The sequence below is a fragment of the Sus scrofa genome, chromosome 13, assembly GCF_000003025.6.
Source record: "Sus scrofa isolate TJ Tabasco breed Duroc chromosome 13, Sscrofa11.1, whole genome shotgun sequence".
Taxonomy (NCBI): Eukaryota; Metazoa; Chordata; class Mammalia; order Artiodactyla; family Suidae; genus Sus; species Sus scrofa.
This window is the reverse complement of record NC_010455.5, coordinates 124,689,179-124,713,824: the sequence shown is the minus strand read 5'-3', so window position 1 is coordinate 124,713,824 and position 24,646 is coordinate 124,689,179. Positions and strand designations below refer to the sequence as shown.

The 24,646-nt window shown below is 46.2% G+C and overlaps 1 protein-coding gene and 1 long non-coding RNA gene across 19 annotated transcripts in view; one reads left to right on the top strand and one right to left on the bottom strand.

Annotated features, from left to right (window-relative positions):
- Positions 1 to 14,203, bottom strand: part of ST6GAL1 (ST6 beta-galactoside alpha-2,6-sialyltransferase 1) — a 138,226-nt gene extending 124,023 nt beyond the window's left edge. For 12 of the 17 annotated variants that reach the window (XM_021070032.1, XM_021070027.1, XM_021070029.1 and 9 more), the window contains exon 1: positions 13,083 to 14,203. The gene's annotated coding sequence lies outside the window, so the exon portion shown is untranslated. The remainder of the gene's footprint in view (positions 1 to 13,082) is intronic. The other 5 variants (XM_021070033.1, XM_021070034.1, XM_021070028.1 and 2 more) reach the window with 1 other exon arrangement.
- LOC102158991 lies at positions 12,826 to 23,695 on the top strand. 2 transcript variants are annotated; one of them, XR_307085.3, is made up of 4 exons: positions 12,826 to 13,007; positions 14,351 to 14,489; positions 15,309 to 15,874; positions 22,476 to 23,695. It is a non-coding gene; the product is annotated as an uncharacterized LOC102158991 (long non-coding RNA). The 2 variants fall into 2 exon arrangements; XR_307084.3 differs by lacking the exon at positions 22,476 to 23,695 and having other exon boundaries at positions 14,351 to 14,471; positions 15,309 to 15,626.

The following is a 24,646-nucleotide window of genomic DNA, read 5'->3' as shown; positions in this document are numbered from 1 at the left end:
CCATCCCGACTCTACTCTCCCACCCAGACTTTCCCAGCAACCAGGGAGGGAGGCCAGAGCACTCCCCGACCCAGCAGTCAGGGAGCCAGACAGGCCTTCCTCCTGCCCCTGCTCCTCCCATCGCAGCCCCCAGCTGGTTATCTGAGCCAGGAGAGAGCAGCTTCTGGCCGGTTGATCAAGTTGTTTGTAGCAAGCTTGAGGGACCGTGTCCATGACCATGGGAGTTTTTTACAGACACCTGTGGGTGCTCTAACAGATGTCTGGCCACTCTCAGAAGAGCAAGGGGTGTGTCAGCAATAACAAATCCTTCTGTGTGGCTCTTTTATTCTTTCTCATTTTTTTCACACCTGTGATTTAACTAGAACATAAAAATGAGTCTGAGGGAGTTCCCATCATGGCTTAGTGATTAACAAACCTGCTAGTATCCATGAGGATGAGGGTTCGATCCCTGGCCTCACTCAGTGGGTTGAGGATCCACCCTTGCCGTGAGCTGTGGTATAGGTCGCAGAGGCGGTTTGGATCCCACGTTGCTGTGGCTGTGGTGTAGGCCACCAGCTACAGCCCTGATTTGAGCCCTAGCTTGGGAGCCTCCATATGCTGAGGGTGTGGCCCCAAAAAGACAATAAAATAAAATAAAATAAAATAAAATAAAATAAAATAAAATAAAATAAAATAAAATAAAATAAAATAAAAATCTGAGGATAGGCAGCACCACAATCGTTATCCCCTTGTATAGATAAGGAAATAAGAGTTAGGACTGAGGAAACTGGGGCTACCCAGCTGCTAGACAGAGGAGTCCGAACCACAAAATTTTGGCTTTTATATTTACCTAAAAATTTACCTATAAAATTTACATGTAAAATATATAGATATGTCATGGGTTGATAGAAAGGTAAATATCTAAAACATATTTACCTGTAAAAATATGTTTGGATATTTCTTTGTATTTGTATGTGCTGTGTTTCACAAAGGTGGGGAATGCAGGTCTTCTGTGCACTGCAGGCTACAGCACAGGAGAGAGACTGCAGGCTCTGGAGTACTGAGCTCAGGGCGTTCAATCACAGTCTCCCCACTGTATGACTCTGGGCACATCAATCTCAGCTTCACTTTCCTCATCTGCCCAGTAGGATTAATTATTACCCATTCTGTAGCAGGCCGGGTAGCCTAAGAGATCTGCATGTCATACCCAGAATGCTGTGGGCACTTAATGAACAGGCTACTCTTTCACTCACCCTTTGTTCTCTAATCACAACAGACTACCCAGGGTGACCCAGACACACCACGCACCTGCACTGCTCCCTGCTGATGTTCCTGTTGCCCCTGGGCCAGGAATGCCCCACCTCCCGTCCTCCACCTATGAGGACTCGTCCCATCCCTCAAGGTCCAGTTCAAACTCTATCTCCTTCATGCAACCTTCCCCATTGTCCTTGGGGGCCCAACACCTACCTGTCTGATTTACAAGTGTTTTGGTCTGCCTAGAGTTTTGTGTTCACATAACTGACTCACCAACTTCTCCATGAAAAGACAATGTCTTGTTCATCTACTGTATCTCCTACCCCTCACCCTGAACATTAGTATATAATGATGCCTTTTTTTTCATGGCTACACCCTCAGCAGATGGAAATTCCCAGGCCAGGGGTTGAATCCAAGCAGCAGCTGTAACCTCTGTGCCCCAGCTGTGGCAATGGCAGATCCTTTAACCCATTGCACCAGCCCAGGGATCAAACCCACACCTCCACAGTCACCCAAGCTGCTACAGTTGGATTCTTAACCCACTGTGCCCCACTGATCACTGAGGGAGACCGAATACTATTGCTCACATGCCATGTCTTCCACCTTCCCGATCCTACCCATCCTTCAAGGGACAGCTCAAGGCCCACCTGCTCCAGACTCATCTGCCCTGCACAGATTGCTCCCTCTGCGGTCTCCCAAGGGCTTCTCTGAACTAGAGGATTCACAGGTAATGCCAGGGCTATTTAATGAACTTGGACCTTCAGAGAAAGGGGAGGAAGCTTCTCCTTCTCCCTTGTTATACCTGGTTGGGCAATAAAGGTTTTCTTTGAGCTACTGATTTTCTGAATGAAAAGGGGGACAAAAACTTGAACCAAGACTCAGAAGAGGCCTTCAACATCAGACTCACTAGTCCCAATTTAATTGTAAGTTGGGGAAACCACGAGGCAGGAAGAAGGAAGGGGATTCAGCAAAGGTAGGACCTTTGAAAGATGAATAGAGAGGGACTAGGCACTGTGGTCAGCAAGGCAGACCTTCTCAGCCTGCTTCTGCAGGCACTGTGGTGAGGGCTGAGAAGGGCCACATTCAGGCTCAAGCATCTGCCTCTCAACAAGTCACCAAACCTCCTTCAGCTTTGTTTCTTCACCTATTAATGGAGATGATAATAGCGATATGCCACCATAGGGAGGTTATGAAAACGATATGTGACGATGCATGTAAGGGCTCCAGCTTCAACTCCTAGCATTTCCTGCCTTATGTACTTCCCTCGGGGAACATCAGCTGGCTAGTAGCTCCCCTGCACGTGCAGTAAGCCATACCTCACCCCACACCTTCACCCCTGCACTCTCTTCTCCTTCAAATGCCCTTTTCCCAGAGGCTAACAGCTAAGGGCCAGCTTGGGTAGCACCTCCTCTGGAAAGCTTTCCCAAACTCTCTGTACCTTTTTCCCAACCTCTGCGTACACCTAAATCATAATAGTCATCACACTACATCATTAATATCTGCATATCCACCTCAAACTAAGTTCTCAAAGGAAGAGAACTGTGAGAATATTTAGGTCTAGGCTCTAAAAATGAGCATCGTGGGAGTTCCTGTTGTGGTGCATCGGAAATGAATCCGACTGGGAACCATGAGGTTGTGGGTTCGATCCCTAGCCTTGCTCAGTGGGTTAAGGATCCGGCATTGCTGTGAGCTGTGGTGTAAGTCACAGACGCGGCTGGGATCCCACATTGCTGTGGCTCTGGCGTAGGCCAGTGGCTGCAGCTCCAATTAGACCCCTAGCCTGGGAACCTCCATATGCCATGGGTGCGGCCCTAAAAAGGACAAAAAGACAAAAAAAAAAAAAAATGAGCACTGTGCATGGACTACAGCAGGCGCCTTATGCTGCTTGAAAGGTTTGGAGCGGTTGGGGATTTTTTTATTGGAGAGTAGCTGATTTACAATGCAGTATTAGTTTTTGGGTACAGCAAAGTGGTTCTTTTTTTTTTTTTTTTTTTTTTTGTCTTTTCTAGGGCTGCTCCCACAGCATATGGATGTTCCTAGGTTAGGGGTCTAATCGGAGCTGTAGCCACCAGCCTACACCACAGCCGAGTCTGCAACCTACACCACAGGTCACAGCAAAGCCAGATCCTTAACCCACTGAGCAAGGCCAGGGGTTGAACCCAAAACCTCATCGTTCCTAGTCGGATTTGTTAACCATTGAGCCATGATGGGAACAGATTCTTATGTATATATACATGTATATATTCTCTTTTGTCTTCTTTCCTATTATGATTTATTACAAGATATTGAATACAGTTCCCTGTGCTACAGAGCATGTCCTTGTCATTTATCTATTTTATGTATAGTGGTGTGTCTCTGCTAATCTCAGACTCCTAATTTATCCCTCCTCCACCCCCTTTCCCCTCTGGTAGGCATAAATTTGTTTTCTATGCCTATGAGTCTGTTTCTGTTTTGGAAATAAATTCATTTGTATCATATTTTAGATTCTTAATGTTGGTTGAATAAATGGACAAAGCAAGGCTCTGAGAAAAGAGGAAGAGGGTGATACAGAAAGTTTGTGTGCCACTAACTTGAAAGGCCCCGCTAATTACACAGAATGTGTATTCATATCTATACTGTATTTTCTTTAGATAGATACTCACAGTGCCTACTACACAATAGGCACTCAATAAATATTTGGTGAACAAAATAATGTTGAATAAGCTTTACAAGCAAAGAAACTATTCAAGAGACTACAAGCACAGCTGCAAGATAAGCCCTTAACAATGCCAACATTGAGTCCTCCCTACCACCTAAAGGCCTTGAAGTCGGATAAGCAATGGTACCGATCAAACTGTGGGCATGCTCACTACCAGTGCCTTTATTCCAGTTGTAACCAGATAATGAGACATCATAGCTTTAAAAGGCAGATGGGAAAGAAAGAAGAAAAAAAAAAAAAAGGCAAACAAGGCTTGATGAAAACATCTCTTACCAAAGATGGGAAGAAGCAAATGTATGCTGGATCCAAACATCAAGCTATTCACACATGGCTGTCCCATGAGTTGCTTCATTCATCTGTTCTTAGGGGAATGGTGGAAAGCTTTCATCAGCCCCAGCAGGAGAAATTCAGCCAGGATCCCAATGAAATACAAGGAGGAAGCACTTTGCAGCCCCAAAGGACTGGGAATGATTAGCGGTGGAAAAACCTGTAACATGATATATAGGGAAAGAGCTACACCTGATGCCAGCATCACTATTTAGCAGCAGTGAATCTCAGGGTGATTCTCTACCCCTCTCTGAAGCTCAGCCTTCTCATCTGCAAAATGGAGCTGATGATATTAAGACATCAAGACTATGAGGACTAGATAGAGAAACAAACACAGTGTCTTTTCAGGGCCAAGAGGACAGCAAAAGCCTGGAAGATGGTAAATTTGCCATGTTTCCTTCACCAAGACTTGGCTAAGACTTAAGATCAAGACGTTCTTCCTCATCCACAGGAAAGAACGGGACAAGCATTAAACATGGTGAGTGCTGTCAACTTCAGCTCAGAGGACTTTGTGAGGTTGCAAGGGTAGAGTGTTCCTAAAATTGAAGCTGAGTGATATCTCGGTCCTGTCTAGAGAAACCAAGAGGCGGATGCAAATTTAGAAAGACCATAATAAAAAAATTCTTTTACTGTCATCCTCCTGGGACATGTAGTCCTTTTCTGATGCCAGATTTCCTGGTCATCTAAAGTGTATGTGATATATTTATTCCTGTGGAAATAATTTATGAATACGAAGTCAAGCAGAGCTGAAGCTAAGGACAGAACAGGAGGAGGGCTGCCAGGATGGAAACAATGGTCTAAGCCTCCTTGAAGGCCTCCATTTCAGTCCACATTTTTAGAGCCGATGAGAACGACTTCAGACAGGTTGTCCATAACTTGTCCCACCACCTCCCCTCAGTCCTATTTCTGCATCTTTCTGCTTCTTGCCCCACAGTCATAAACTCTCCAAACTGGAAGAGGCCTTACCAGACATTTCGGTCAAACTGCAAAGCAGGAATCCTTGAACGGCAAATGAGTTTACTTGCGACTTTTGCTTAGATACTCCCATGGCAGGCAGTTCCCTGCCTTGTGACCTAGCCCGTTCCATGGTTGGGCAGTTTTGCTGAGTAAGTTCTTCCTTATCTGTCATTCTGCAACTCTGCATTGGTTTTCCTCTCCCCAACAGCCACTCAGTGGAATTCTAATCATTCTTCCACATGAAGCAAGTGCCCGTCGCAGTTTTCACATATATCCCACCTCCGATACTGTGTCCTAAACCTCCATCTTCCGAGTAGCCCTGTTCCGGCTGTCTCCATTTTATCATGATTGGTATAGGACCCAGGGAATTACAACACTCCAGATGGGCCCGAATACCCCGCTAGAATAGAGAAGACCTGGCACATTCCCTCCTGCAGAGCCTGAGATCAAATCCTCCTCTTCTTCGCTGCTCCCTCCTCCTCCCCATCACTCCAATTCCAGTCCTCCCTTCAGATGCCATGGACCCTGGGAACAGAAACATATTCGAAAGAGCCAGGGATGGTGGAAGGAGGAGGAGGAAGTGATGACGCAGCTCAATTCCTTGCACTTGCAGCCTAGGGCACCGGAGCGTTCAGGCCATCTCCGAAAATAACCTTCCATCCAAATGCTGGCTCTTCCCAGGAGCCCTAGATTCCTTCCAGCTTTCCAGGGCACAGTTCTCAGTGTCCCCGCACCATTCCCTCACTACACTTTCCAGAGCTTGAAGGACTGACACCTTTTAACCATGACATGTACAACCAACATTCTGTATGTCCAAGGTCTGAGTACACCTAGAAATATATTTTTATGGAAATAGATAAATACCCATCAACAGAAGAGGTGATGCCGCTATGAAAAAAAAAAAATCATCTGTATATGTTAGTATGGAAAGACTTCCAATATATCAACACATATGGTAAAGTGAAAAGGGCAGGTTTGTAAAGTTGCAGTTATAATGTCATCCACTGAGTTTTTAAAATGTATCCACCCATAACCATGAATACGTACATATGAGCATCCAAAGGGGGCTGAAGGACCCACAACACACTGCAAGCAGTAGTCCCCTTGCAGAGAAGTGGGACTGTGGAAAAATGACAAAAGGTAAGGGGCTTAATTTGTTACCCTATTTGAACAATCTGTGAGAGATTACGCTTATTATTTGTATGAAGAAGCCCCTAAATTTATGTATAATTTCCACCTTTGTATGTTTTTCCCCATTTGATGACCTCAGAGCAGGAGGTTAGTCCTTGCAGTGGCAAGCCCAGGGTGGCATGTGTCTGCCCAACGCCACACAGCTAGCTGATGACAGCTGGAGACCACGAGTCACAATGCAGGCCCGGACATAATGGGAGTCCCCGTGGATTAAGGAGAGGACTTTAATTCAATTACTAAATGAAATCAGTTCCTCCTTTGAGTCAAACGTTCCTCCTTGGGTACAATAGCGAGTTAGGAGGGACCAAGACTCATCAAAATTGTAAGGGAAAGGGGAGCCCTGAGATGAGGAAAAGAGGCATCACGGAAGGTCTGTCTCTCAGGAACAGCTGGCAGGGCCCTACCTTCTCTGGGCTTCCTTGTGCTCAGCCATAAATCAGAGGGAAGTGGCCAAAGACGGGAGAGTCTAGCAAGCATCAGGGACTCTGTGTGCCAGGCACTCCTCAGACAAACGGCCACAACTTCAGGATGAGAGGGGAAGCAACACTGCTTGAACACATCCCAGTACAGCCAGGTTGTGCGTCTCTGACCGGCATTCCGTATGGAAACTCTGCCTGTCCAGAGGGAAGGCTGGATTCAAGCCCAATTCAGGTCCAACTAATATGGAGCTGCTTGGGCTGTCACATGGATTACCTCATTCACTAGTCACTCAATTTTTATAAATGTGGTCAAAGAAATCACAAAGTCACTTACTTGCCAAAACACAATTGGTAAAGGGTGGGACCCTTATGCAAAACCAGGTTTCCTCACTCTAATTTAGTGCTTCTTTTACCCGTCTCTTTGGGACACAAGACATGACAGGAAAATTCATTTGAGCAGTAAAACTTGAGAAGTTCTCAGGTTGGTGCTCCCTCTCCCCACCTTCCCAACAAACACACACATGGTTCTATAACAGTGACAGCAGAGTTGGACTCCAAGAGCAGTAGTACCCAATGCCTCAAATATGCATCCCTGGACATAGTTATGGCTGAGCTGCAAAGACGTATGGGCTGCACTTCCAAAGTCATGAGAGGTAGGGAGTTCACATCGTGGCGCAGTGGTTAATGAATCTGACTAGGAATTATGAGGTTGCGGGTTCGATCCCTGGCCTTGCTCAGTGGGTTAAGGATCCGGTGTTGCCATGAGCTGTGGTGTATGTCACAGACGTGGCTCGGATCCGGCGTTGCTGTGGCTCTGGCGTAGGCTGGCAGCTACAGCTCCAATTAGACCCCTGTTCTGGGAACCTCAATATGCCGTGGGAGCAGCCCAAGAAATGGCAAAAAAAAAAAAGACGAAGTCATGAGAGGTAGAGTGTGGAGTGATAGACCAGCCATGAGTTTTTCTAACTGTTGAAAGTACCTGAATATAAAGGGGGGGAGGGGGCAATTACACCATTCTTTTTACTTTTGCATGTTTGAAATTTTCCATAACAAAGAGACTTTTGTAATGCATCATGCAATGGATCATTTTTCTCTGTTTGTGAGCTAGTAGGAAGTACCACCTTAAATTAACTTTCTGCCTGCTATCATGGTGAGAAAATATTATTAGGACTGAAAGTTTTTTCAGCTTGTGAAAAATCCCATTTATAACAATAACAGTTATCACTTACAGTGTCTCCTATGTACCTGGCACTGTGCTGGACCCTTCACCTGTGATTTCATTTAATCCTTACAATGGTCAGTGAGGTAAGGGCTATGATGCCCATTTTACAGAGAAGGAAATTGAAGCTTCATGAGCTTAGGTAGCTTGTTGAAGTCTATATTGGTGATACTTGGTGAGCAAGAATTCAAATCCTAAATTACTTGCCCTCTTAATTTCTACTGTTCCCACAATACATAATACTTAGGTACTTTTAGACTTTAGGTGTAACTGAGACTAAATCTACAAAGTTTTTAAAACTGATCATACCCTTTCAAGTATGACCCTAATTCCAACTTTAGGAATGTATCCTATGAGAATTATCTGGAACGTAGACAGAGATTTTTTTCACAAACATGTTAATCATGGTGTCAATTACAACAGCGGAAAATTGGAAGTGGTTTGACTGGCCCACAGTGGCCCTGGTCCAGGAGGCCGTCCCCACTGCTCCTGTCTGGGGAGAGGCCCCTCCTCTGCATTCCCATGCTGCCCTGCACTAGTCTCTTGTTACCCTGCCTCCTCCATTAGACTATGAGCTTCTGAAAAGCTAAGCTCTTCTTATACAGCTTTGGTTTAGAGCGGGCACTCAAATATGCAAGGAATGAATTAATAAACAACCTGGGAGTTGCTTATTTTAACACATACAAAAACTGAAAACCAGGTGTTAAAGTAAGTTGCTGGAAGTCACAAGGGCAGGACAAAAACCCAAGGCCATAGGCAGGGCTCTTCTCTCTCCATTAGACTTTAAGCTTCCACTAACATGAAAAACAAAATTTTTTTTTTTTAAATGGCTGGTGTCTGGATCCTTAAGGCAGGGTTGGGAAAGGGGATGGAAGTTGGAAGCTCCCTCCTCAACAGGCCTTCACTGACGTGATCACTAGACTGATCAGAGCCCATGGGACCACGTGACCCTGGAGATGCTGATATGGTAACGAGTGAAAAGGCCACCTTTAATGAGGATGTAAACTATGACCCATGCAGTATGTTTTCTACCATTTAGAGAAAGGAAATCCACTTAAAAAAAAAAAGACAAGAAGGAAAATTGCCAAATGTTAACAATGGTTGTCTTTGAATAACAGAATTCTTCTTCTGTTTCTCTGTTTTTTTGTACTTTCCAAATCGTCCTCAATGGGCATGTTTTTTTGTTTGTTTGTTTGTTTGTTTGGGGGTTTTTTTGGCTTTTTTGGGCCACATGTGTGGCATATGGAAGTTCCCAGGCTAGGGGTCGAATCAGAACTACAGCTGCCAGCCTGTACCACAGCCACAGCAACATCAGATCTAAGCTCTATCTGGTGTAGGTGCCAGCCTACATCACAGCTCATGGCAACGCTGGATCCTTAACCCACTGAGAGAGGCCAGGGATGGAACCCACAACCTCATGGTACCTAGTCAGATTCCTTTCCACTGCGCCACGACAGGAACTCCCGGAATGCTGTATTTTTATAATCAGAATTTAAATAAAAATTCAAATCACCAAATAGATTTTAAAAGCTAATCTGACCCTTCTAGGAATGACTTAGAAAATCACACCAGTATTTTAATGTGGTGACACTGCATTGCTTACTATGTTACCTTCATATATGAAACTATAAAAAGTACATCTATCTGAGTCAGAATACATACAGTATACATAAAGGCCAGCAAGAAAAATGTATTTTCCCCCAATTCAGTTCTTACTGAATAAATCACTGATACAAAGTCTAAGCAAATTCTCGGGACTCTAATGTTCAAGATTACTGTGAATTTCATTAGTGAACTAGTCCTGCCACGTTTTTTTCTTCTCACAACCTCACCTGTGGCATATGGAAGTTCCCGGGCCAGAGGTCAAATTCGAGCTGCAGCTGCAGGCTACACCACAGCCACAGCAATGCCAGATTTGAGCCGCATCTGTGACAGCAGCTTGCTGTGGCAACGCTGGATCCTTAACCTGCTGAGCGGGGCCAGGGATGGAACCTGCATCTTCATAGAGACAATGTCAGGTCCTTAACCTGCTGAGCCACAATGGGAACCCTCCTGCCACTTTTTAATGCAACCACATGCTATTTACAAAGATCCATATTCTCTTTGAAGCCTTCCCTCTTCCATGTTCTCATTTACCACCTGTTCTTAGTTTGACTCTTGAAGGAAAAGGCCAGTCCTGCTCCCACAGAGGTCAGTTCTATGATAAATTAAATCTATTTTCTGCGGATTCCTGAGGGTAATTTCCAAGGACAGATCCAAGAGTGTTCCAAGCCAGGGTGGTGGAGCAAAGAGTGGGTCTGGTTCTTTGTAATGCCAGGTGGAGCACAGGAACCACCCCACCCACACCCCCACCGGCCTGCTTGTTAGTAAATATGAAATAAATGAATTGAATGACTTTACATTGTACCCACTTGAGCGTGAAATTTCTGGGTTAGTTTTTTGTTGTTGTTTTTACTAGGTTTATTTACCTTAGACACACACACACACACACACACACACACACACTCACTTCACAACCACCCAAAAGCCCCCTTTACAGTCTGGAAGACATTCACCCCTGCTGATGACTAGCTTGGGTCTCCTCCTGTGAGCACAGGGCTTACCCTCTGGGGTTATTCTCCCACCATCATTCTCTACCATTAAAAAGCTGGTAAGTACCCAACCCCTCCAAGAGAGGTGTACTTGGCACGGTTGGGTGCCAACCACACCCTCGGGAGATGTGTACTTGTTCTTCACCTTACGTTATACACTGTGGTTGCAGCCTGCTGGTTCTCAAGGAACACAGGAGAGGCGGGTTGATCCAAACCCAATCCTCTGCCTCTAGACCCAAGCAGTTTCTACTCCACCAGAAACAGCCTGTACAGAAACTGCGCAGAAGGGACTCTTATGTGCAAAGAAGGAAACTGGAGCCCAAGAAGTACACAAAGAACTAAGTGAGATCTCTCTTCTGACTGTTTGCTGCCTTTTGTTTTATGATTAAACTTAAAGCAGCTCCGACCAGGGAATGTACAAGACATCCTCTGCCAGAGGCAACGGCAAGTGTAAAGCGAACCATTTAGTAAATAGTAACCATAATATTCCTCACCATATCTACCAGTGGAATCCACGGCTTTGTTTAATAACCAAAACCTATGAAGTCCTTAAGGAATTCATTCTTTGACTTAAAGGCTGTTGTTATAACAACCATCATAACTTTGACTTTACTCTGGGGTACCAACAAACAACAGTTTCCCTTTCATGCAAAAAGAGGCACTAAAAGCAGATGCCTTGCTCGGTGTCCTTAGGCAAGTAATTTTTCCTCTCTGAGCTTCAGTTTTTCCATTCCGAAAATAATAGGATCTGACCAGTTGAGTTCCTAAGTCCTTAAAGGGCAAGTATCTTGATATGAACTAGACTCCAGTACCAAGTGGAATTACCACAAAAATGAAAACCTTGGAAACCCGTAAGAAAGTAAATAAATGTAGCCAGGAGATAAGAGGGACAGGGTGAAATAACACGTCAGCTCTGGGGAAATCCAGACTCCAAGTGTTTTCTTTGATTTTCCAACTTTTCCTCTGCCAAATACAAAAATAAGTAGCTACTTCCATGAGACTTTCATTTTTAAAGGTTTATTTAAATAAAATCACTGAAAACAATGCTTTGTTCTCCCCCAAGTGGCTCAGGAGTAGCCCCCTAGGAGTCACTTTCTTCTCAGCGTGCTTATGCCCAAACAAAGGCCTCCTGGCACAGGGATGAGAGGCAAAACATCTAAGTCTCCATAGTTGGCCAGGCTCCAACTTGAGGGCAAGGGGCAGCCAGAAGAGAAAACTAACTAAGCTTAGGAAAGGCTAGAGAGGGAGTAAGGAATTACTAAATCTATCTTTTCTCAATGGATAAAGAACTCTTGAAAGGGATAATGGAAGGGTGCAGCTTTCAATCTGAATTACTTGCTTTGTTTAACTCTATTCTGCCTAAGGCCACTGCCTTTTCAGCCAACTACAGAATCCAGATTCTGCCTTTAGTGGTGAGCAAGGCAGTATACCCACGTGGGAGTTGGAGGACCCAGACCCAAGTCCTCTTTCGCTGTCGGATTTCACTAGGTTTAAATTTGGACTAGGAGCTGAATTCTCCCGACTTCCTATTGTTTCCTTGCTTGTACAGAAAAGGTTTCACTGGATGCCCTCTGTCTAGACTCCCAATAACCGCGGTGCAGGGCTGGGGGCTTTCCAGTGCCCACCAACACCCCCCCGCCCGCACCCCTGACAAGTGTAGCTAGGAGACAGGTTAATCTTCAGAGCTGCTGGCCAAGGTGAAACTGCAGCCCGGACCACAAGCACGGTCAGTCGGCGGTGCCTCCGTTCGTGTGCACACCACCCATTACCCAAACCTGACTGGCTTCCTTCACACCATCACCTGAGGGGCAAATGCATGCCCCCCTCCCCCTGCCCAACCATCTCACTGCTGCCTGAACAGGTTTGAGGAACTAAAATCTGCAAAGCTGAGCTGAGCGTACGTAGGCAAAGAAAAAGCAAAACAAGAGGCCTCTCTTTCCAGATCTCGGAATTCCTCTTAAATAAACTCGGATACTCGGATAAATAAACTGAAAATAATAGCGTCCTCACCTAGAACAAGAGGCCTTGGCTGGCCTTGCTTCTAAAAACACAACCACCTCAAAGGGGCCAATGACACCGGGGCTGGCTAGACACACCGACCTACAAGGCAAAGCGCAAGCGAAACCCGGGACTGCGCTGGGCACGGTTTAAATCGGACTGTTCTTTCTCCAGGCTGAGGGGGCGCTCGCCGTCCCCAACAGAGACAGTGCAGGGACAATGGTGCGCTAGGCATGATCTTTTTCTTTGGAAGGAAACCCATAAACCCTTAATTCAACCCCCATCCCTAAGAAACCTTCGTGAGGTGGAAGAGAAGAGTGGTCCAGGTCACATCAGGTTATGCACCGCGGCCGGGGACGCACTCTTGGCCTGGGGTAATCTTTGTGTTTCTTCTCCTTTCGCATTTCCCTTTTTAAGTCTGGCAGTTTGGTCTGATGCCCAAGTAGTACCTTTTAAACGTGTCTGTCGTCCTCCTCCAGCAAGTGGCGTCCCCGGCGCCGCACCCTCCCCAGCAGCTGAGACAACGGCCGGGTTCCGAAGGGTTTGCGGTGCGCGGGGATCCCAGGGCAGGGCGCACGTGCGTTTGTTGTGGTGCCTATGCCCCCACCCCCGCCGCAGCCCTCAGTTTCTCCTTCTGTAAATCTAGTAGGCGAGATCTGAAGCATCCGCTCCCATGTTGACGGTGCAATGGAGAGAGCGGGGTTCCCTGGGGCCGTGCGCACGTGGGTTTGTTGTGGGTCTTCGGGCTCGTGGAGCTGGGGAGAAGCCAGGACGGCCCTCCGGCCCAGATTAATACACAAATGCCCCCAGCCAAAAGGTGGCAGGTCCGCGCGGCGAAGGGGGCTGAGGGGTGCTGGACACGGACACTCTAAGCCCTAGGCGAGCCGGGGGCCCCGCCTCTCCACTCGCGTCTTGCGCCCTTTCGCTCCACTCCTCCCAGGGGGCCCGGGCCACGCCGCCGCCCTCCGCAGCCCTACTCACTCGCTGCGTTCTCGGCTGCCGAAGCTGCGGCTGCTCCGCCCGCTCCGCGCCCCAGCCAGCAGGCAGCCAGTTCCCTTTGTTAGAGCTGGGCTGTGCCCCGGCGTCTTCCCCAGCCCGGCCCAGCCCAGGACTCCCCTCCCCCGGATGTCTCCGGACTCCGCGCTCAGCGGCGGCGGGAGAGCCGGGGAGCTGGGAGCCCCCCCGGGGGAGTCCCAGAAGAAGGGTCTGCTGGGGAGGAGCGGGGAACAGGGGATGAGGCGTGGAGGGGATGCGGGAAGGAGGGAAGAGGAGTGGAGGCGAAGGGGCGGGGGAAACGAGCGGTCTCAGCTATGCAAATAGTCGAGAAGACCGGGTGGATCCCGCGCCCCACCGGCCCCAAACCCGCCCAGCCCTCCAGACGTAGCTAGCAAGGGGGCCTTAGGATTAGGGGTGCCTGGTTAGGAGGCGCGCCTAACCCCCGAGTGAAGCTTGGATCCTACTTCACCGCCCCCTTCCCAGGAGGGCGGGCCGAGGGCCAAGGGGGAGGAGCAAAGTCCCAAAATGCTGCTCCTATCCCAGCCCCACAGGTCCGGGAGGGTGGAATCCAACACTCTCAGGCTTTGGGTCCTAGCAAGCTGGACTATAAATCTTGCCTCTGCTAATGACTGGCTGCGTGATCCTGACCACGCCCCTTAACCTCTCTGAAGCCTCGAAGTCTTCTTATGTAGGATATGAAACAGCAGAATCTATTTCACAGGATAGGGCAAGAACCTCCCAACAACGTTGGGCACACTTGAACACCCCTGATACAGAAGGATCAAGAAGGACCGGCCCGTCCCTACCCATGGAGATTTCCACCCCAAGCTGTCTGCAGGCTGGTGAGCAGGAGGTCTCAGGTGTGGTGGGAAAGGGAGCAAGTTTCCTTTTTTCACGGGGATTAATCTAGAGCTGCTGGGAGAAAGCAAGTGGAAACCACTCATTGAGCAAGTGTCATTGCCACACACTGACCATCCCTGGTGACACAGGGGCCACTTCCCTAAAGCAGAAAACTGTCCTCTAGGAGGGCGAGGAGTGGCCTTTGGCCACCACTGCAGAGCCCTTAGAGGAGATGTGACTACCAGAGGCAATAGTCATCTCCCAGAAGTCTACCGAGGACCCACTTGGCTCCAACTCTGAAGTTGGAGGGAAGGAGTGGGGGGTGGGGGGACAGGGAGAGTGGAAGTTTGTCTGGGCCCTCTAGGAACACCAAGTCTGGTACACACTAGAGTGCTTGAAGCCCAGATACAGAACTTTCCAAATCGAGTTTTCCTCTCCTACCACCATCCTGGAAAAAGGGAGGTGGCATCCTCACCTTATTCCCAACATCCTTCCAAACACTGCTTCCCTTACCCCAGATCCTGGCCCCCTCCAGCTGTTGCTGCTGGTGCTTTTCAACTGCTGAGGATGCTCTGAGCAAAGAGCTCCAGTTGGAGAGGGTGACAAGCAGAGTGAATTCAAATCTCTATGACCAACTAGCTACACTCTCTTGAGTACACTCCTCAGTCTGTATGTCTGGCATAGAGAAGGAGCTCATAACAGTAAGATGTATGAGTTAACGCATGGAAACTGTCGAACTCTTAAGACTATTTCTGGGAGGGTGCTATACTGACTTCCTGCTGAGAAAATTGTGCAGGGGCATGACATAACTCTTTGTTTTACATTGATTTCTCTGACAGCAAGCATCCTGGAAATGGATGGCAGAATCGGAGACGGCAAGTACAGAGCACAGAGACCAGTTTGGAAGCTGACATCAGAGAAGATATAATCGGAGCAGTGGCAATGACAGAGGGAATGGAAAAAGGATGCACAAATGATGGCTACCATCTGGGGAGCAAACGCTCTTTGCTTACTATATTGTCTCTCCTCATCATAAGATAGGTGATGGCCTTTGCCCCATTTTATGGATGAGGAAATTGAAGTCACTTGGAAGTGGAAGAGCCAGAACTGGAACCCTTTTCCACATTCATTAAAAATCCTCATTTCCCTTCTCAGCATCACTCTGTGTCCACCCTACTTAGGAACCAAGAACAAGAAACAGGGGAGAGGCTTCCTAGAAGGTGGTTTAGTCCCCACTCCATAGTTCTCTTCACCGGAAGGACTCCGGCCAGTAATGAAGAAAGCAAGGGACAGGGTCATTCGGGATTCTCGGCTTGCAGGATTGAAATGACTGCAGATGATGTGATAAGCCCAAGAAGTTCCTGGGGCTCCGAGGCAGAAGAGCAGACAAGTTGGGGTGCCCCGGGTGAGTTTCCAGGTTGGAAGCAGCTGTGGGTTATTTCCTTTGGGGTCTGCTCCCTTCAGGTTACTGTGTCTTCCATTGGGAACTTCTCACCTATAAGTGAGAAGCAGGAGGCTGGACCATAGGGTGGGGCTTGGTCCTCTCCTCCCCAGGCCTCCTTTATTTCCAAGGCTTCCTCACCCATTGTCTCTGGGATCCCTGCCTTGACATCGTGTTTTCTTTAGTATAGATACCTACCTTCCCTCTGGACACTATCTCAGCTCCCTGGCCCCCCACTGACCTCAGCCTTTGCCCATGAATAATATTTTAGGTCGTGCCTTTCTCAATCATCATTTCAGGCAGTTTACTGGCTAATACAAATAATGCCCTGCCTTTTGAAGTTCGTTTACAACAGTCCACTTGCAACCATTATTATCATAGCACTCTTGAAGTGGAGGTTAATGTTATTACAAAATATTGCAGCAGGAAAATAGAGATGCAGGCAGTTGGAAATGCCTTTCCAAACACTCATTCCAGAGTTCCTGCCTTGGCTCAGAAGAAGCAAATCTGACTAGTATCCGTGAGGACACAGGTTCAATCCCTCGCCTCACTCATTGGGTTAAGGACCCGGCATTGCCGTGATGTGTGGTGTAGGTCACAGACACAGCTGGGATCTGGCATTGCTGTGGCTGTGGCATAGGGCGGCAGCTATAGCTCTGATTCCACCCCTAGCCTGGGAACCTCCATATGCCATGGGTGCAGCCCTAAAAAGACTAAATAAATAAATAAACCCTCCTTCCTCACCCCACTGTAGATGCTCTTCAAGACCCATCATAGCCCCCCATCCTCTGCACACTTTCAGCATCTTTGTCCAAAATAAAGGTAGCTGGAGGTTAAAAGAACTACTCCGGGTTCTGCCTACACCTCCTACCTTGGGCCTCAGTGCAGCCAGCTTTGGGGTTGAAGATACACAGACACAGCTAAGTCTCTAGAACCCAAATCAGAAAATAGAAATGGAGTAACATCTCCTCTAAATTAAGCATCCAGGGACTGTTCCTGCTGTCCCTACAGGGCTGGGCCAGTGAAGCATGGAGCAGAGCAGGGGAGAACACCAGAAGGCAGAGGCTGGACACCAGAGACCAGCCTCATGGGAGGATTGCAGCCACAAGACAGGGAAATGGGTGGTTCAGCAAACAGTGGCCTGGTGGCTCCAGATGCTCAGCGTGGGAAATGGGGTGGTATGATCAGCATGAGTCAGAGAGATGAACAGACTGTGTGGGCACATGTGTCAGCTCCTGTCCAGCTCTGGCCTAGAAGATACAAGGAGAAACCAGGTCTCTATTCTAAATCACTGACATTTTAGCAAACTAGCTCTTGGTTCATAATAATAATAATTGCCACGTACCAAACATCTGTGTTCGAGGCAGTCTCTGTGCAGACTCTTGTTCAGTCCTCACTTGGGGGAGAGGAATCATTCTAGACCTTAGTGTGCCTAAGTCCTCTTGGGCTCCTTTTCCTATTCTTGCCATAAGGCCAATCTTAGCAAGAGGTTAATGTGGAGGGTGGGGTGGACAAAGGAATGTCTATAAATCTCACTCCAAGAACATTAAAAAGTGACAAATGTCTTCTCAGAAGTTTTCTTAAGAGGACAAACGGGTGCTATACCAAACCACTTGAAGCAAGACTTCCTAGACATCTGCTTACAACATCCTTACCTTCCTGCAATGCTCTTCCAGCTCCCTCCCCTTTCCCACATTCTTCTGTCTAGCCAGCTCCCTTTATTTGAATGTTAATTCACTTGAATTTTAGTTAAATTTTTCTGGCTGTATCAGCAGCATGTGGAAGTTCCCGGCCAGAGATGGAACCTTTGCCACAGCAATTACTACACCAGATCCTTAACCACTAGTCCACAGAACTCCAATTTTAGTTAATTTTAATTGGTCTCTCTCTGACTCCAAAAGGTATGAGAAAGAGAATGGGAAACTACAAAAAGAGGAGTTCCCGTCGTGGCTCAGCAGTTAATGAACACGACTAGCATCCATGAAGATGCAGGTTCAATCCCTGGCCTCGATCAGTGGGTTAAGGATCCAGCGTTGCCATGAGCTGTGGTGTAGGTCGCAGACATGGCTTGGATCCTGCATTGCTGTGGCTGTGGCGTAGGCCGTCAGCTGTCGCTCCAATTAGACCCCTAGCCTGGGAACCTCCATATGCCGCTGGTGCAGCCCTAAAAAGGCAAAAAGACCAAAAAAAACCAAAAAAACAAAAAACAAAACTCTAAAAAGAAAGAAAGGAAGAACAGAAGAAAGAAAAACGAAGAAAGCAGGTGAGAAGGAGGGAGGGGAAAATGAAGGAAAGAAGGAAGAAAAAAATTCACAGTCCTTTATATTTACAAATGGCTTGCATATACATTCTCCCACTTGAGCCTTCTTCAGACTCACAATAACCTATGAGGTGGATTTGCCTCTTTTTCATCCTCATTTACAGATGAGAACACTGAGGCTCAGTGGTAAACTGAGTTGCCAGAGCCCACCACCAAGTGCTGAGCTATGCCTGGAAACCAAGGCCTCTATCCTTCGTACTGTCTTTGTCCTCAAGCCTGTGGAGACTGAACAAGCGCATCACCTCTAGCTGACACCTCACAGGCTACAGCTGCTCAAACTGTTGCCCTGCTGCCCTGGGGGCAAGACCTAAAAGCTATGCCCAGAGACCAGATGTACCAGCAATGGCAGGAAATACAGGGGCAAAGGAGCTCTGGAGGAATCACAGATGCTTGTAATAAATTCCCTCAAAAGATCCAGGAAATTGGCTTTTCTCAAGGGATGTCTGCCAGAACCCAAGTGGAAGCTGCCTCCTTTTTATTCATGACCTGAGGATGACCATCAGAATAACCTGCAAGAAAGTTCAGGCTTTGTGCAAGAGAGCTTGTGAGCTAATGAAACTTCTTTGAAATTAACAAACAGGTTTTTTGGGGAAAAAAAAAAAAGTGTTTGATGCCCACTGATGATTCATCCCAAACCTGCCTCTACACAGCCTCATGTTTTTAAACATCAATTTTTTTTTCTTTGTTAGGGCAACATCCGCAGCATATGGAAGTTCCCAGGCTAGGGGTCAAATCAGAGCTAAGCTGCTGGCCTTCACTACAGTCATAGTAACACCAGGTCCAAGCTAAGTTTTCAACCTATGCCACAGCTCATGGCAATGATATATCCTTAACCCATTGAGTGAGGCCAGGGACTGAACCCACATCCTCATGGATACTAGTTGGATTCGTTTCCGCTGAGCCACGATGGGAACTCCTAAACATCAATTTTTAATAGCTTTTTTTGGTCATCTTACAAAGTTTGCTTTAGGAAATTTAGAAAAATCAGACACATATACAAAGGCAAGGGGCGAAAGTTGTCATCCCATCGGCCACAAGCATAGTCAACCTTTTGGCCTATTCTTTTTCAGTTATTTCCTATACAGTTTTCTTTCCATAATTGAGATCCTAATGTATATAAGGAATATCCTGCTTTTCTACAGGCATGTACATCATAAGTATCGCCTATGTATATTGACCAATAAATGTATTCATTCCCTTCAGCCCTTATGAGGTGCAAGACAAACATTCTTAGGCATGTTATTAGTGGTTTATTGCACTATTTGTTAGCTGTACGAGACACAGTCTAGTTTAGTGGCTAAGGGTACTACTGACTCTGGCATCAGGCTGCCTGAGTTTGAATACTGACTCTGCTACCTCCTTGCTGTGTGATCTTGGACAAATTAATTAACCTCTCTGGCTCTATTTCCAACCTGTAAAATGAGAATCATAGTATCTACCTCAAAAAGTGGTTCTAAAGAAGAAATGAGGAATTCCCGTCATGGCTCAGCAGTTAACAGACCTGACTAGTATCCATGAGGACATGGGTTTGATCCCTGGCCTCGCTCAGTGGGTTAAGGATCCATTGTTGCCGTGAGCTGTGGTGTAGGTCGAAGACATGGCTCAGATCCCTTGTTGCTGTGGCTGTGGCATAGGCTGACAGCTGCAACTCCGATTCAACCCCTAGCCTGGGAACCTCCAAATGCCTCGGGTGCAGCCCTAAAAAGACGACAAAACAAAACAAAACAAAGGACAAAATGAGTTAATTACATGGAAAGTGCTTAGAATAATACATGGCTTGGTAAGCATGTGTGAATGATAATTATTAGCAATATTTGAGAGCATCATACATTATTCAAGCATTCTTCTGCAGCTTGATATTAAAGTCGTTTCCAATTTTTCTATTATAAGTAGTTCAGCGATAAACCACTTACAGCATGCCTAACAGGAGGAAAAGTGGGTTGAAAGTCCATTTCGAAGGGACTTGAATGCCAAGATGAGGCATGAAGCATTAAGAAAGTCAGGATAAATGACCTAGGAGAAGAATGTTTCTCGGGAGATGGCATCTGATTAACTTAAAGAGCTGATATTTAATGCTACTTGACAAACACTTATTGAGCACTATGGGCCAATAAAGGGTCTAGACTAAGTCAAGGAACACCAAGATGAACAAGGGACAGGCTCCACCCTCAAGGAGCTTTAATAGATTTACCACAATTTCACAGGCGTTACCTCCAAGCAGATATTTTCACCGTGATGTATTTCTACTATCACCTATGTGGACAGAAGTCACAGAATGCCCGATTTCAAATGACCAGTGCAGCAGAAGGTACAGGCTCAGTCGGCCCTCTCTAGATGCTTATTGGGGAGGCTTGATCAGTAATGCCTGCTACACAGAAGGGTTGGACCTTGGGAATGGCAGTCATCAAGCTCTTAATACAGTGCTGGCATATGGTGTTTACTCAAAAAATAAAGCTAACAGTTACTGAGCATTCCCCACATGCCAGGTATTCCATCCAGCACGTTTCAGACATTCTGCCATTGAACCCATTAGGTAGATACAATTAATTTTAGTATTCATATTGCATAGATGAGAAAACTAAGAGGTGTGACTTAATCAGGGTCACACAAGAAGTAAGTGGTGAAGCTGGATGCTTAACCAAGACATTTGACTCCTTACAATAAGCTTATGCCTAGTGTTAGGTACTGGTGACTTCGACATTCAAAGGATTATGCCATTATTTACTGTGCTTTGTGCTTGTTTGTTTTACATATCTGTCCCCAAGGCCAGATGAGGTTGTATAAAAGAAGCCACACAACACACAAGATATTTACCTATGAATCGACGGACTGAATTTTACTCCTAATTCTCACATTTCAGCTTTCAGTCCTCAACCAAGACACTTTGCTTTACTAACTTTTATGAAATGAGGGCAGTTAGACTAAATAAGTTGTTTCCAAACCTGGCTGAGCTCTGGAATCACCTACAGAAATCCTTTAAAATACGAGTTTATTCTTCCCCCCATGGATCTGGAGTCAGACCCTGAGTATCTGGAATTGTTAAAATGCTCCCCAGGCAACATTCATGATCAGCAGGATTTGCAGACAAATTATTGGGTTACTTCTAAGGATTCTAGGTTGTCCCAGAGATGTTAATCCAGGTAAAAAGCCACCGCCCATACCTAAGCATTGTGGTACATTGGGAGCCCTCTCTCCTGGCACTGCCTCCAGCAGGGGACCCTTTGATGAGGGATTACGGGTGTGAGACAGCGGAGACACAGCTGCAGCCTCAATCACTATCTCGTTAACCATCACTGCGCAAGAGTTAATTGATCACACCCAGCTGGGCAATAACCTTTACCCAGGCCACATTTCCCCATTGCGGGGATAGTTCCTAAAGTCCAGATGCTTCCTGAGAAGCTACATCAATTTTACAACCCCTCTGTGTACCCGGTACAGCTCAAAATCTTTGGTAACTTCCCATGAGAAACCTGAGTGTAGAGCTGCAGCATTCTCCTACCAGGCACTGGTGGAGAGATGGGTGATTTGCATTAAGCCGTAAGAGCTACCTCTGCTCAGCTCTAAGTGTGTGGGCAATTAGGCATTTTGGGAGCGCTGACACAGTTTATTTCAAGAAGTAGACACTGAGTGATGCAACAGTATCTATTACATGGTACTATCATAAACTGTCTAGTTCAGTTAGCAAGCAGAAAGTCCATACAGCTGATAACATCCTGCACCTCCTTAACCTCAATGGCTCAGAGCATCACAAGGCCGTGACCTGAAGGCCTCAGAATGACTCCACCCAGAAGGCAGGGACACCAGGGCAGGTTCCCTGAGGCAGAAGATTTGTGAGTGTTTGTGAGCCTTTGGGGATGGGGAGTACAGGCACTTGTATTAAATACATGTTATTGCATTTAAAGGGTTGTATCAACATCAAGGGCTTGAGATCCCATCAAATGGGCTATAATTCTAGGCAGCAAGAGATATCATCTGAGTATCTCTTGGGAAGTTCCTCTGGGAAGTTTTTCTCAAACTTACAGGAAGGATGAATACTAGGAAACTCATAGATGCAAAAGTCATAAGTCCACATTCAGGAGGGATTTTTATTTGCAGGATCTGGGACTCATCTGAGAGTTGGGTTGAGGAGAAAGGGGCAGAGAACACCTGCTTGATTTTAACCTCCTCACTTCAATATGCATTATCATTTGGAGAACTTCTAAGGCACTTTCCCAATACATCTTGCAGTTGATGTCTATTTTACAGATAAATCAACTGAAGTCAAGAGTCTTGAATGGCCTGCCAAGGAGCACCTTACTGACAAGTGGCAGAGGCTGGACTGGACTCCTCATCATCTGACTTTGTTGCAAATGATACTAAGGGGCCCCAGAGCAACCCAGACAAGAGAAAGAGAACCAAAGACTTGAGAGAAAGCAGAAATTGCTGTGAGCCAGCCTGCTGTAATGAGGTCCCTGAGAGGGATCTGAACCTGCTCATTATCTTCCGACTTTTCTTAGTGGTCAGGGATGATCAGCCTGTCTCTTCAAAAGGCTAAGAAAAACACAGAAAGTGACAAGCGGGGATTGTAGGCAATGGCTAGAAGCCTGGTGGAATGTTATTGCTGCTTCCGGGAAGAAGGAAATCCTCATCCTTTGTGTGAAGCTTTGTGTGAAGCCAGACCTCTGACAATACATTTCCTTCACCCCAGTGTTTTGGCACCAAGGGGGAGAAGGCTTTACTGCTTCTTAGCTCTCAGGAGAGAGATGAAATTTTAATTCTTAGTTATTGATTGCCAAGGTGAAACAGAGCATGTTAAGATTAGGATCTGCATATTCCAGAATGATTGGAGAGATAATAACTTCCTCAAATTACTGTACCAGGAACTGAAACTATGCGGTAGAAAAACATCACACAGCCCCTATGCAGAGTCTGTCATTAACTGCATTTGGAGATAACTGAGGCTTCAGGAATTTGAATAATTGGCCAAAGACCAATTGCAATTGGCAGAGCTGGGGATTGAACCAAAGTGTGTTTGACTTCAAAGCCACTCATTAACCACTAAGCTCATCAGTTTTTCTTGGAGGCAAAGTGATGTGAGGGTGACCTGATTCATCTCCCCATTATCTTTCCACTAGGACTTGCTTATACTTTTTCATTCCTCTGAAGTGTTCCCTACATCTCATTCTACCTGCATGAACTCAACCCATCCTCTAACATCTAGTTTAACCCTAAGCCTCTCCAGGAAGCCTTGAATCCAAAATGATCTCTTCCTTCTCCAAAGTCTTGTTACAACTGAAGAATTCCCTGGGACTGTACTTTTTTTTTCATTCAGTAAATGTAGAATTGAATACTTTTTCAAATAAAATGCATTAGATACTTCTTAGAAATGCTCTTTGTCTTATGTAAATAAATCCATAAATTTGAACAAATTTTCCTATAACAGATTCAGAGAGATGATTTTGAATCAGGTCAGAAATTTCTCCTCACTTAGCCATTCCCCAAATTTGGACCCAGCCTCACAGGGGTAAAGACATGGACATCAGTCCTCACTCCATCCAGGGCCAGGAAATAAATTTGCTCATATTAGCTGGCATTTTCTTCTGTGGTCCCCACCAAGGTCTTTAGTAAAATTCCAAAGAAGGCTATGCCTCGGGGGTGTGCCTCTTGTGTTGATGACACAGCTCATTGCCTAAATAACTAAGGAAATAGCTAACTCTTATAGTGGGACTTTGGCAAGCTTTGGGACCAAGCAAAAGAGAGTTTGATTGTTGCCTTGCTTTATGCTAGGGCAGGTGGGTTTGAGAGAGGCTATTAAAACTTCTGAGCCTACAAAACGGGGGTGTCATAATCCTTGAAGGATCACAGTTAAGTATCAGCAAACATGCTGTTATGTGCTGTGCCAGGCATCTAATAGGTACTCAAATATGGAAGCTTTTATAACTGTTAGATGTGAACCCAACCCCAAAGAGGTGAAAAACTTTTTTTTTAACCTTAGGGCCAGTTAAAAAACACACAATACTTATGACCTTGCATAAGAAGGGATCTTCTTTTCTTCTTTTAATCCCACTAAAAATTAAATGTTGTAGTTATGGTTATCAACTGTTTTAGACTGAATGCTATGTCTTCCCAAAGTTCATATGTGGGGAAAAAAAAAAAAAAAAACTACTAATACCCAAGGTGTTGGTATTAGGAAGTGGGGTCTTTAGGAGGTGGTTGGGTCATGAAGTAGAGCCCTCAGGAATGGGACTAGTGCTTTTCTAAAAGCTGCCTGAGAAATCTCCCTTACTCCTTCCACCACACAAGGACACAGTGAAAAGATGAACTCAGAAGCAGGCCCTCCTCCAGACCCTGAATCTGCCAGGGTCTTTTTGAGTGTGGACTTCTTAGCCTCAAGAACTATGAGAAATAAGTTTCTGTTCTTAAGAATCCACCTAGCA